The sequence below is a fragment of the Arachis ipaensis genome, chromosome B6 (genome assembly GCF_059453495.1).
Source record: "Arachis ipaensis isolate K30076 ecotype BB chromosome B6, ASM5945349v1, whole genome shotgun sequence".
Lineage (NCBI taxonomy): Eukaryota > Viridiplantae > Streptophyta > Magnoliopsida > Fabales > Fabaceae > Arachis > Arachis ipaensis.
This window is the reverse complement of record NC_142441.1, coordinates 78,443,380-78,457,607: the sequence shown is the minus strand read 5'-3', so window position 1 is coordinate 78,457,607 and position 14,228 is coordinate 78,443,380. Positions and strand designations below refer to the sequence as shown.

Genomic DNA, 14,228 nt, shown 5'->3' with positions numbered 1-14,228 from the left:
CAAAGAATTACATATATAAAAATCTTAAAAATAAATTAGAAGAGTGCTAGGGGTCAGCAGATTTTGTGATTTGTAGCCATCAATTAGCCATCAGTAGTGTTTTTAATAGTGTGAGATTACATCTAATGGTGGACAATTACTCATTTTTCCTTTAATGGTTAAATGCTGGCCAAATTTTAATAAAATTGCTGGCTTCTAGACTTTCTCAATAAATTATATCCAATCTTCTAAAAAAAATAGTAAAAATAAAATATAATAAAAAAATCACGTAAAATAAAAAAGTCATATACTTTTTCATAAGATTGTAGTATATTAAAAATTTAAAAAAATACAAATAAATACATTACTTAGTGCACTTTTTCATACTATTCATCTTGATCTTCATCCTCATTGTTCTCGTCGTCGTCCTCGTCTTCGTTCTCATCCTCATCCATATCTTCGTCTTCATCCCCAAGTGGCTCATCATCATCATCATCATCATCATCATCATCATCATCTTCTTCTTCTTCTTCTTCTTCTTCTTCTTCTTCTTCTTCTTCTTCTTCTTCTTCTTCTTCTTCTTCTTCTTCTTATTATTATTATTATTATTATCTTATACTATTGGTATCCAATAAATCAACAATAATGTCAATATCATTTGAGATATGATTGTTAGATTGATTTGTGCCATCTTCTTGATATACAAAATCCTCCGTTGTTTCAATCTCAATCTCACCTCTTGCTTTAGTCTTGAATACAAACCACCATTCTGCTTTTTCCTTGGTGTTGCTCATTGGATGAGGTGCAAAATGTACTTGAATTGCTTTATGTGCAATGATAAATGGATCATATTTACCATATCGTCGATTCTTTCGAATCTGTATGATTCCATACTATTTGTTTACCTTTATTCCTTTGCCAATCGTGGGATCAAACCATTCACATTTAAATAGTACAACTCTTTTTAGTGGTAGCCCAGTATACTCAACTTGGATAATTTCATTAAGCTGGCAATAGAAATCATTTTCATATTCACCATAACCTGTGCCTTTGACACATATTCCATAATTCTGAGTTGACTTTCCACTTGAGTGAGATCTTGTGTGAAACTTGAAGCCATTGACTTTGTAGATAAGCCAACATTTAACAATTCTCAAAGGACCCCATGCCAAGGAATGAATATTCGAATCTGTCACATTATTTAAAGGATCATGAACCTATATTAAATAAGAACCAATAAGTTAGAATATAATATGTCATCTACCAAAAATTGTGTATACAATAAGACTATCATATCATGTTGACTTACATAATTTTTAAACCATTTTGCAAAATCCGCTTCAATAAATTGATCAACTTGTTCATCACTTAAAGTAATATGATCTTGGCGTATGAAACACAAAGATCCTATAGTACATGAATTTTAAATAAATTAAAATTATTAATATAAGAAAATATTATTAATCATAAGAATATATATAGGAAGATAAATACTCACTCAATATATGGCTTAATTCCATCACAGTTTATTAGTATATGATTCATGGCTGCACTGAATTCTTTGTCATCTAAATAACGAGTTTTGCATTCACCAGCCAAACAACCAGGCAAATTAAAAATAGACAAATTCTGCTCAATTGAATCATCACCTTCATCATTTTGCTTTGCGTCGATGCTAGTTTGGTTAAAATAGTACTCACAAAAGTGAGAAATCTCCTCAATTAGGTATGATTCAACGATAGATCCTTTAACATGTGCTTTGTTCTTGACCTTTTTCTTAAGATGATGGAGAAATCTATCATGAAAAAATTCATAACAAAAATCAAATAACAAATAGTTGACTTAATAAAATAGTAAAAAGAAATTTGAGAGTAAATATAGAGGTGTGAATAAGGTACCTCTCAAAAGGATACATCCATCTATATTGCACAGGACCACCAAGCAATGCTTCAAATGGCAAATGAATAGGTAGATGTTCCATTGAGTCAAAAAATCCAAGAGGAAAAATACGTTCTAGCTTGCATAGCACAATTGAAATATTTTCTTCTAGCTTATTTAGAACATCTTCTCGTAACGATGTTGAGCACAAATCTCAAAAGAATTGACTTGACTCTGTTATTGGCTTCCATATCTGCTCTGGCAATGAACTAAAAGCAATTGGCAGTAAACGTTCCATAAATATATGACAATCATGACTTTTCATTCCATATAACTTACCCTCTTTCATGTCAACACATCTCCCTAAATTTGAAACATACCCATCAGGCATCCTTAACTCTTTCACCCATTCACATATTGCCCTCTTTTGCTGGAGGGTAAATGTGTAGTTTGCTTTGGGTTTTATAATTTTACCTCCACTTTGTTCTGGCAGTTCTAAACTTTTTCGCTTGCAGTATAATGACAGATCCATTCTAGCCTTTGCATTATCTTTAGTCTTCTCTTTGATGTCCATGACAGTATTGAATATATTATCAAATACATTCTTCTCAATATGCATTACATCAAGGTTATGACGGATTAAATTATGACGCCAATAAGGCAAATCCCAAAATATGCTTCTTTTGGTCCAATTATGCGTACTTCCATATCCTTCTATCTCAAGTTTCTCAACATCACTTATCTTATCATAATTCTGAACTATATACCATATTTGCTCTCCAGTCAATCTTGGTGGAGGTTCTGATCTCTCAATTCTATTCTTATAGATTGCATCGTTGTTTCTTCTAAACATGTGATTATTTGGCAAGAATTGTCTGTGGCAGTCAAACCATGATGGCTTTCTCCCATTTTTTAATTGGAATGCCTTGATTCGTTCCATACAGTATGGGCATGCTAGTCTGCCTGCTGTCATCCATCCAGACAACATTCCATATGCAGAAAAATCATTAATAGTCCATAACAATGCAGCTTGCATTACAAAATTTGACTTGGAATGAATATCATAAGTTAAAACGCCATCTTCCCACAGTAGTTTTAGCTCATCAATCAAGGGCTGCACGTATACATCAATTCTGGTTTTGGGATTACGAGGACCAGGGATAATCATGGATAAAAACATGTAAGGAGTTTTCATGCACATAGAAGGAGGCAGGTTATACGGAGTGACAATTATTGGCCAACATGAATATTGTTTACCAGATTGACCAAAAGTGGTGAATCCATCAGCACATAATCCTAGTCTGACATTGTGTGATTCTTGAGAAAATTGTGGATGTTTTCTATCAAAATACTTCCATACTTTTGAATCCGATGGATGCTCAAGAACTCCTTTAAACTCGTGATCAAAATGCCATCGCATGTGAGATGTTGTGTTCATTGAAGCATAAAGTCTTCTTAAACGAGGTATAAGCGGTAAATAGTGCATTCGTTTCAAAGGCACTTGTTTACCCTTTTTACCTATTTTGTACCTTGGAGAATGAAAAAATTTACATTCCTTTCTTGGTATATCATCCTCCTTGTAATACAGCATACAACCATTAATGCAATAATCAATTTTATTGCTTTCCATGCCAAGTTTCGATACTAGCTTCTTTGCTTCATAAAAATTGGAGACAAGTAAGTTATCCTTAGGCATCACTTCTTTCATATATTTCATGAAATCATCAAAGATTTGTTGAGATACATTCCCTTAAGCTTTTATACTCAACATTTTAACTGCCATTGATAATTCTGATTTTTTATTGGCACACTAACATGCGGAGAAAAACATGTGCCTTCTTGATTATCGTGATCTACATTCAAATGCAATGGACTCTCTCCATCTGAATCCCAACACCAGTATCTTGGCATGAAACCATATTTATATAAATCTAGTAAAACTTCATCCGGAGTTGAGAAAACTTTATTTTTATGTTTGTTGCAAGGACATCTAAGTAGACTGCCTTCAAGTACAAATTGAGGTTGTTTTGTAACTGTATCAATAAATTGTCGAACACCATTGATAAATTCTTATCGTAATCCTCCTCGGTTTGGCAAATTTCTATTGTACATCCACTTTCAATGATCTGAAATTTTCATATCTACATATAAAGTATATAATAATTTTCATAATCAATAATTTTTTTTATATAAATTAACAATAATGTTGACAAGCGTTTAAATAAATTGGCCGACACTTTAACTTTTTTGTTATTTAGTACAAAAATTTAATATGTGAATTATATGTTAAAGAGGTAAGTTTACAGATTTTTTCTTTAATAGAATGAAAGAGAGATTAATAAAGGTAGGACCCACATTTTGAATAATAATTAAATAATAAAAAATAAATATAAAAGAAATTATATTCTCTCTCTATACCACTCCAATCTGTACAGTAAAGTGCCCTTAAAATAAATTACTATTCTCATACAAAATGACATAAAATTTAACATTATCCTTCTCTAGAGCCATCTATTTTTTTAGTTTTTATCCTTATTTTTGTACTTTATTTTAATTTTATTAAACCAAAAAGTACTAATATCATTTAATTTTAATTTGTAACTTTTATCATAAATGAAAATATGTGACTTTGTATGCATTAGATAATAAAAAAAATACTCATAATAGAAAAAAGTTAAATTTACTCATTCGTTACATTTATAGAAGTGTAGAACTGTAGATGATTCACATAAGAGTTATAAGATTTTTTTTAATTTTATTTTTAAATTAGTATTCACTTTTGAGTGTAATAATTATTAACTAATATATGATGGTAACTAACTGCGATTGAAGAGAAGATAGAAAGAGAATAAAAAACGGAGGAAGAAAGAGAGAACAAGCTAATATAAAAACGGTTCCGCTACGTTACCAACAGCATATCTGCCAACTTCTGCCAACTCTTATTTATAATTGTGTTTCATGAAAGTGTATTCGTGGATGTGTCTAATAAAAATGTCTTTTTTATAACTGTGTTTAATAGAAGTATCTTTATAAATATATTTTCTGGATGTGTCTCTTTATATATGTATTTAAAATATATTAATTATTAGACACATCCACGAACACACTTCCATAAAACACAATTATAAATAAGAGTTGGCAGAAGTTGGCAGATAATATATTGGTACCCTATACTTTTCCATATAAAAATGGTGGTGAGGTATATATAGATAAATAATGATAAGAAAAAAGAATAATAAAACTAAAAATTAAAAATTTTAAAAGAATAATAAAATTAAAGATAATTTAAAATGTTGAATATGAAATTATAAGAAATAAAATTTTGTTAGCTATTAAAATTATACGAAAGAAAGAGTGATTAAATATTTTATTTTTTCATAATTTATTTTTTAAATTGATATTAAATTTATAATTTTAAAAATAAAAATAAAAAATATTTTTTTAACTCAATAGAAAAGCAGCTGAACAGGCACTGCAGTACCTGTTGAGCCGCTAGTATATATATACACAAAAAAATTTGACTTTTGATTTCTTATAGCATTTATAACGAAACCGTATAACAATTTTGATCTATGAAAACTTTCATATATGTTTGCTTTTGTTTGCAAAATATATATCTTAGTAATACGTTAGTAAAGTTTTTTGTATGACAATAATATAACTAGCATCACCGTAACATCGAGTTGCATATAATAAAATTGTTTTAATAAGTAGGGATTTTTCATGAACCTTTAAATTTAATCTAAAAACTTACTGGTTAAATTAATCATTAAGCTTTTTGAAATAATGTTTATCACATATAAATTTTCAAATACAAACATAAAGCACCTATAAAGTGATGCTGAGAAGAAGAAAACGATATAACCAATACGTTATGTATATATGAATCAATTCATTATCGGGATAAAGTTTTGTTTAGACACAAATTTATATTTGACATTAATTTAATGGAGAATGTTAGGGAATTAAAATTTCTGTTTAATATAGAAAATACAAAAATTAGATAGTAAATAGTATTATTTTATAAATATAAGATTAAAATATTAAAAAAATGTTGACCACTTAAAAGTTTTTTTTTCAATTTTTTTATTAAAATTTAAAAAGTGTTCTATCCATTAACATTTTAAAAAATATGAAAAAATAAATTGTGTCACGCATACAAGAATTATATAAACACTATAAAGAAATTAGAGAAAAATTACTTATTTAGAAGTCTCTGGTACGGGTTGTAAGATGGATTAGGGACTTGTGAGTCGAAACAGTTGTTGGATTGTCTGACTGGAATGACGGGGTGGGTACTTGGCAAGGACACTCCGATGCTCAAGTAAGAATGGATTTATGAAGTATATGTGTGTGGAATGAAGAACGTAGCTGAAGAATCTCCCATGCTTATCATACACCACCACCATCACCATCACCATCACCAGCTGAATCACCATACTGTTCACCTATCCAACCTCAGTCATTTGATAATGCTCCTAATAATGAACAAAATTTACATCATGCTCACTCATCGGATGAAAATCATCACGATGAATCTCTTGCTCAAGAAGGTGAACTTGTCACTCAAGAAGGGCTCTTGAAAATAGAGCCTTTTGGCAATGAGTAAGTATAACAATTAGTTTTCTATTTTAACGTTCTCTCTATATTGTTTTTATTGTGAATACATGTGTAATTACTCATTATTTGAATTTCTTATAGGTTTAATTCATGTACTGCTATTCGTCATGTAACAAATGCCATTAAAAGCAAATTTTCAGAATTCTGCCCTTCCTGGAGACATGCCAGTGAGCAAATGCGAGATTTGTGGTTTACTGAATTTAAGGTAAGTATTTATTATCATTTTTTTGTTATTTTGATATTATACATAGTGGGTAATTCAATGTATATGTTTGTTTTCTTTTATAGAAAAATTGTATGTGGAAACCTCAACACAATGCAAGAATTCGTCAAATTTTTGAGATTAAAGGGAGTGCTCGATTAATATCATTGATGAATCAGGAGAGACGCAATTATTCAGATGACCCTAACCATGTACCAAAATATATTCCTGAACCCGTTTGGCATCAACTATTACATTATTTTGCTACAGATTTGAAATTTAAGAACTAGTCAGCAGCAAATACTGTGAATCGAGCATCAAATGCTGGAAGTTCCATGCATACTGGTGGTTCCATATCTATGGGTGAACATGCACGCAGAATGGTAAGATAAAAATAGTTTATTTATAGTCTTGTTCTTATTATGTGCAATGTTTTCTTATTCTTTTTTCTTTCCTATCGATTAAAACTGTCATATTATAGGAGAAAGCTACGGGAGTAAAACCTTCTCTAGAGGAGGTTCATACTAAATGCCACACCAAAAAAGACAAAAGTTGGATTAATGAAAGATCTGAGAAAGTCATTGTATGTGATGCGAATTTGTTCTTCTTTTTATTTTTTTAACTGCTAATTTTCACTATATGTTAGTATTTGTTCATGACATATTTAGTTGTGATTAACATGAATTGATTTTGTAGGGTGAATTCAAAAAACGAAAGACAGAACTTTCTCAAATAGCCTTATCCTTGGATAATGAGGGAGATGTTGAGGCATCTAAGGAAAGCCTAGATATACCAGATGATTAAACTGTTTGGAATGAAGTTGTAACAAAGGGAAAAAAGAAAGCTGCTTTTGGTTTAGGTTCTTTTGGTTTTGATCTGTCTTCAAAGTTGGATTCCAGAAATTGTTCAGAGACATCCAAAGACAATCTAAATATTGAGCAAGAAATTCACATGTGGAAAGAAAAAGCAAAGGAGCAAGAAATGATCAATGAAGAGCAAAAGGTTAAGTTGAAAGATGCTGAGCACAAGTTAAAAAATCAAGGACGTCAACTAAAAGTTCAACAGAAAAGAATTGGTTCTACTGAAAAGACAATTCATGCTTTGTATAAAAAGTTGAATCTCCCACTTCCTTCAACCTTGTCTGATCCTACGGAAGATGAGCTTGGGACAGGCTCTAGTGATGATAACATGAGTGATTGATATTTGGAGTATATGTTTCTTCTGATTTAGATTAAGGAATTTTTAGGTGAATTAGTTAGTACATTTTATTTTATTCATGATATTTGACCTTTTTAAAGGCTTTCTTTATTTTAGTTTAAGTATTTTTTTCTTATTTTAGTTTGATTACATTTATGGACAAAAGTATTTTAATAATAAATATTTTTTTAACTCTTTTATGGTAATTAACTTTTTCATGATTTTATTATGTGTTTATAATTTGGATGATGTAATATGAAAAAAATGATTATGATGGTCTTAATATAGAAAGTATATCGAATACAATTTATTTTCTAAAATATTTATCTATTAAATAGCAAATTATTTTTTATGAAAATTATTTGAAATATTATATTAAATTTGTAGAAAATTTGTGCAAAAATAATTTTTTGTTTTGTATGAAATTTGTTTCAAATACGTAAATTCTTTTAAATTAAATTTGTCTGAAATTTAATTGAAAAGAAATATTTGATTTGTCTAAAATTTGTTCGAAAAAAATTTGTTATATTTGACTAAATTCGTTAGAAATTTGTCTGAAATAAAGTATATTTTTTGTTTGAAATTTGTCTGAAATACGTTGTTTTTATGTTAGCTAATCTGTCTGAAATTCGTCTAAAATACATCATAATAGTTAGAAATCTAGTAGATAAATGCCTATTCGAAATCTGTCACAAAATCGTCTGAAAAAAATTTCGGACGAAATTTCAGACAAAATTTAAATTAGCAACAAGGCTTTTTGGGACAAAAAAAATTTGTCCCAATTTTGTTTGAAAGAAAAAATTTGTCTCTAATTTGTTCGAAATTTATTTCAATTTCGTCTCAAAATTCGTCCGAAAAAGTCCTATTTCTAGTTGTGTGTTACGATGGTAGGGGGACTATGTTTAGAATGTAAAAATTCACGATCACGTAATACGTAGATGCGGTGTAACGGCCTAGTTGTTAGCACAATAAAATTTCTTAAAAAGCCTAGTTAAAGCCGTCAACAGCTACTAATTAGCGAAGATTTCGTTTTGAGCCACTTTAGCTAGGAATTTTTGAATTCAGATTTCGCAATTAGATTCGTTACAATGAACTGGACTTGAACCTTGAGAGAACGAAAATAATAATATAATAATCGGATTCAAGATCTACTGGCACGGATTAATGTCGGCACTTTCTGATGAACTTAATTATGCTAATGTATCATCATATCTTTTATTTTTAAGATAATCATATTACTAGTATCATTTATACTTATAGCTCTTGTATTTACTCAAGGAGTATACTGGAGGTTAAAATTTGGGCGCTGGGCGCCTAACCATGAAAACAACAAGGGCGTTCGGAGCTCAACCATGTAATTAACATGGGCGCTGGGCGCCTAACTATATACATACAACATGGGTGCTGGGTGCCCTACTATTTCATGACCCTAGGCGCTAGGCACCGAGTATTGAGTGCTAGGCGCCTGTGACTCATTACAAATTTCACACTTTGAAGGCGTTGAGTGTTAGTTGTGGGCGCTAAGCGCCATTCCTTACAACTTGTGGCATAAAAAAAATGAGGTTTCAAGAATAATATAGTTTATTAAAATTACAGAGGTAATATATAATTAAATAAAATGTTGAGGAGTCAAAATACAATTGATTAAAGCTTAGAGGCTAGCCATAAATGACTAAAATCCTGGGATCTAGTGTACTATTTAAAAGTTAAAGGATACAGAAAGATTTTAACTGAAAAATGAGGTAACTAACAAAAACTTTTTCAAGAATATAACGATAGTTATAGTAAAAGATATTGTGTAAGGATCCAATTTCTAATATGTCATGATCATACCGAAAATCGAGTGTTACCAACTTGCTTCCTATACATAGCTATTATTTAATAGTAAGCCTGTACCCTTGTTAACGCGTACTCGATTTTTCGGAAAAACATTTTCTTTATACCAAAAAATAGGAAAAACTAAATCAACATACATGAACAACAGTACAGAAAATAAAATACAGGAATAAGCAAGGTAGTCATAATAATATACATCATGTACATATATCCAGAAGAAGCCCCTAGTCTGGTGCCCGAACTAACCTAGTGGTGCGAAATTTAAAATCCACAAACTAACCAGCAAGTGCACCAAGTCGTACCAAGTAATACCTCAAGAGAGTGAGGGTTGATCCCACGAGAATTGAGGGATTAATCAACAATGGTTGAGTGATATACTTAGTTAGACAAGCAGAAAAGAGTGTTTTAGTGTTGTAAAGCATAAAACAGTAATTTAGAGAAATAAAAGCAAATAGTAAATTGATGTAAAGAATATATGAGAAAACAGTTAAGGTTTCAGAGTTGTTTATCTTCCGAATTTCTATTTCTTACTAACTATTTTAATCATGCAAGATTCAATTCATGGCAAACTATAACCCTAATTCCTTAGTAATTTAGTCTCCTCTAATCTAGTTAACTGTCAATTCCTTGGTCACTTAATTTCAATTAGAGGGTGAGGTTCAGTTCTAGTTTATTAGCCACAGAAATTCTAATTATCCAAATATAAGAGGATTATATGTCACATATCCCGTTAAGTCCAGATAAATTAGTGATTTAGGAGAAATTATTTTCAAACTATTGTTCAAGTAAATTGCTTTTCGAAGGTCTACAAGAACTCAATCAGAATAGGGGTTATTCTTTTGATCTACCCAAATCCTTAAGATGAAGAACAAAAACAAATTCTCAAAATTGAAATCAATACATTAATTAAAATAGAAAAGTAACAATATTAATCCATAGAATAAACAGAGCTCCTAACCTTAACGGTGGAGGTTTAGTTGCTCATAGCTTAGAGAGAAAACTTGGATTCAGAAAAAATGGTAAACTGTAGAATGAGGTGCATAAGAGAGAAGAGAGCCCGAATGGCTAAAACTTTTCCCTTTTATATCTAATCCTAATTAATGTAAAATATATTTTCTAAAACTAAATAATATCTTTTCCTATTTACAAATAAAATAAAGTTTTAATCGAAAATAAATAATATCTTCGTGGCCATCATCCATGTGGAAGTGGTGACCATTCCTTAGCTAGGATTGGCGCCTAACTTGGGAAATTCCAAGTTAGGCGTGGCATTGGCCGAATGCAATGGAGGATGTTGTGTGATCATGGCGCCTAACTTGGGAAATTCCATGTTAGGCGCCACCTTGGCCGTGTGCACTTGAAGAAAGTGTAGACTATTATATATCATTGGAAAGCTGGTGCACGAAATTGTGATCATCAACAATGGCGCCAAAGACTTGGAGCACTCAAACGTGAATCACACTTTGTCACAATTCCGCACAACTAACCAGCAAGTGCACTGGGTCGTCCAAGTAATACCTTACGTGAGTAAGGGTCGATCCCACGGAGATTGTCGGCTTGAAGCAAGCTATGGTCATCTTGTAAATCTCAGTCAGGCAGATTCAAATGGTTATGGAGGATTGATAATTAAAATAACATAAAATAAAGATAGAGATAGAGATACTTATGTAATTTATTGGTAGGAATTTCAGATAAGCGTATGAAGATGCTTTGTTCCTCTCGAACCTCTGCTTTCCTATTGCCTTCTTCCAATCATTTATACTCCTTTCCATGGCAAGCTTTATGTTGGGCATCACCGTTGTCAATGGCTACTTCCCGTCCTCTCAGTGAAAATGTTCTACGCACGCTGTCACCGCACGACGAATCATCTGTCGGTTCTCGATCATGTTGGAATAGGATCCATTGATTCTTTTGCGTCTGTCACACGCCCAACAATCGCGAGTTTGAAGCCCGTCACAGTCATCCCTTCCCAGATCCCACTCAGAATACCACATACAAGGTTTAGACATTTCGGATCTCAGGAATGGCCGCCAATAATTCTAGCCTATACCACGAAGGTTCCAATCTTAGATTAGAAACCCAAGAGATACACATTCAAGCTTGTTTGCATGTAGAACGAAAGTGGTTGTCAGTCACGCGTTCATAGGTGAGAATGGTGATGAGTGTCACATAATCATCACATTCATCATGTTCTTGGGTACAAATGAATATCTTGGAGAAGAAATAGACTTGAGTTGAATAGAAAAACAATAGTACTTTGCATTAATTCATGAAGAACAGCAGAGCTCCACACCTTAATCTATGGCGTGTAGAAACTCCACCGTTGAAAATATAAAAGTGATAATGGTGTAAGCATGGCCGAATGTGCAGCCTCCAAGGTCTAGGGACTAAACGTCCAAAGATTCCCCCAAATACAATAGTATAAGGTCCTATTTATAGAGAACTAGTAGCCTAAGGTTTACAGAAATCAGTAATTAATGCAGAAATCTTCTTCCGGGCCCACTTGGTGTGTGCATGGGCTGAGCATTGAAGCTTTCATGTGTAGAGACTTTTCTTGGAGTTAAACGCTAGCTTTTGTGCCAGTTTGGGCGTTTACCTCCAGCTTTTATGCCAGTTCTGGCGTTTTGAGGCCAGAATTTCTATGCTGACTTTGAATGCCGGTTTAGGCCATTAAATCTTGGGCAAAGTATGGACTATTATATATTGCTGGAAAGCCCAGGATGTCTACTTTCTAACGCAATTGAGAGCGTGCCAATTGGGTATCTGTAGCTCCAGAAAATCCACTTTGAGTGCAGGGAGGTCAGAATCCAACAGCATCTGCAGTCCTTTTTCAGCCACTGAATCAGATTTTTGCTCAGGTCCCCCAATTTCAGCCAGAAAATATCTGAAATCACCAAAAAATACACAAACTCATAGTAAAGTCCATAAGAGTGATTTTTATTTAAAAACTAATAAAAATATAATAAAAACTAATTAAAATATACTAAAAATATACTAAAAACAATGCCAAAAAGCGTATAAATTATCCGCTCATCAAAAGCTCTGAAAGTTAGCTTTTTATTGCTACTAGAATCGCATCAGTTAGACTTTTGTAGCGAAAGTTATTCATGTTGGAGTGCAAGGAGGTCAGGGTTGACAGCATCATTCACTTTCTTCCTTTTCTACTACACAAACTTGTTAAATCCATCCGAATACTACCTGAAATAAAAAGACTTTCAAGATAAATACTTTTCACTTTCTACCTTAATTATGCAAAGATGTATCTCACGATGAAACTTAATTAACCAAATCTCAATCCCTTAGTGATTCAATTTCTTTTTAACCTAATCAATTACTAATTCCTTAGTCAATTCATTAAGAAAAGAGATTAAGCACTTTCATTGAGTCAAAAACGACACAATCCTTAAGCCCTAATCCTAGTTGGTTTAATGTCACTTATCAAGCTAAGTTTAAAACCCAGAGAATCATGAGAAGAAGTTTTCAAGCTTAATTCTAACAAACAACTTTTTCAAGATGAATATAGAATTCAATTCAGATTCAAACTATTTTCCAATATATTCAAATCATTGTAAAAGAACAAAAACTTGTTTCTTAAGAAAACATCAATGCATAAATTAAGCATAGGAAAGTAATAACATTAATCCCTAAGAATCAGCAGAGCTCTTAACCTTAATAGAGGAGATTAGTTGCTTATGATGTGCTGAAAACAAAAACAATAATTGAAAAACGGCTGAAGGTCCTGAACAATTGTTTTCAAGAACCTTTTATACTAAATCCTAAAACAAAAATCTAGAATTCAAATTCAAACTTCATTAGAACAATTAAATCAAATCTTCTTCAATTAATCTTTAATTCTTTGTGATTCTGATTCAGAGCTTATTGGTTCACTTCTTTTAGCATCATGGGTTTGTCTCTTGGTAACTGGGCTTGTTAATTTGATAATTAGGCTTGTGGATATGGGTGTGTGGCAGGCCCATGACTAGCGTATAGCATGCCACCAAAAAGTGCAGCCCTAGAGCATCCTGCTTTGGCATGTGGCACGCGCAACCTTGGCGTGTTACACGTACACTTTTGAGTTCAGCCCTGGAACATTCCATCTTGGTGTGTTGCATGCCTACCCTTGGCTTATGGAATGCCAACTTTTAGCTTGGAAGAGTGATGAATGATAATCGTCGTGTCGGTTTAGAATTTCACAATTGAAATCTCGTTGTAAGTATAGTTCTACACCAACAAACAATTCTCACATAAAAAACTTGAGTTGTCACAAGTACAAACCACAATAAGAATTAACCGAAGTATTTAGACTCCGGGTCGTCTCACGAGGAATTGCAATGAAGTGTATGCTTATTGGCCATGAAGGAATAAGGGGGTTGATTTATAAGGGGCGGAAAATAAATGGCAAGAAAAGGAAATCAAGCAAGCAATTAAAGAAAGCAAAATAAAGACTCTTGGCTAGACATAGGTATTTGAGATCACCATCCTTGTCAAAAAACCAAATATTGATAATTATGAGAGA

At 32.0% G+C, this 14,228-nt stretch overlaps 1 pseudogene; it reads right to left on the bottom strand.

Moving 5' to 3' along the window:
* Positions 1–365: 365 nt before the first annotated feature.
* LOC148561451 (uncharacterized) lies at positions 366–3,343 on the bottom strand (annotated as a pseudogene).
* Between the last annotated feature and the right edge of the window lie 10,885 nt (positions 3,344–14,228).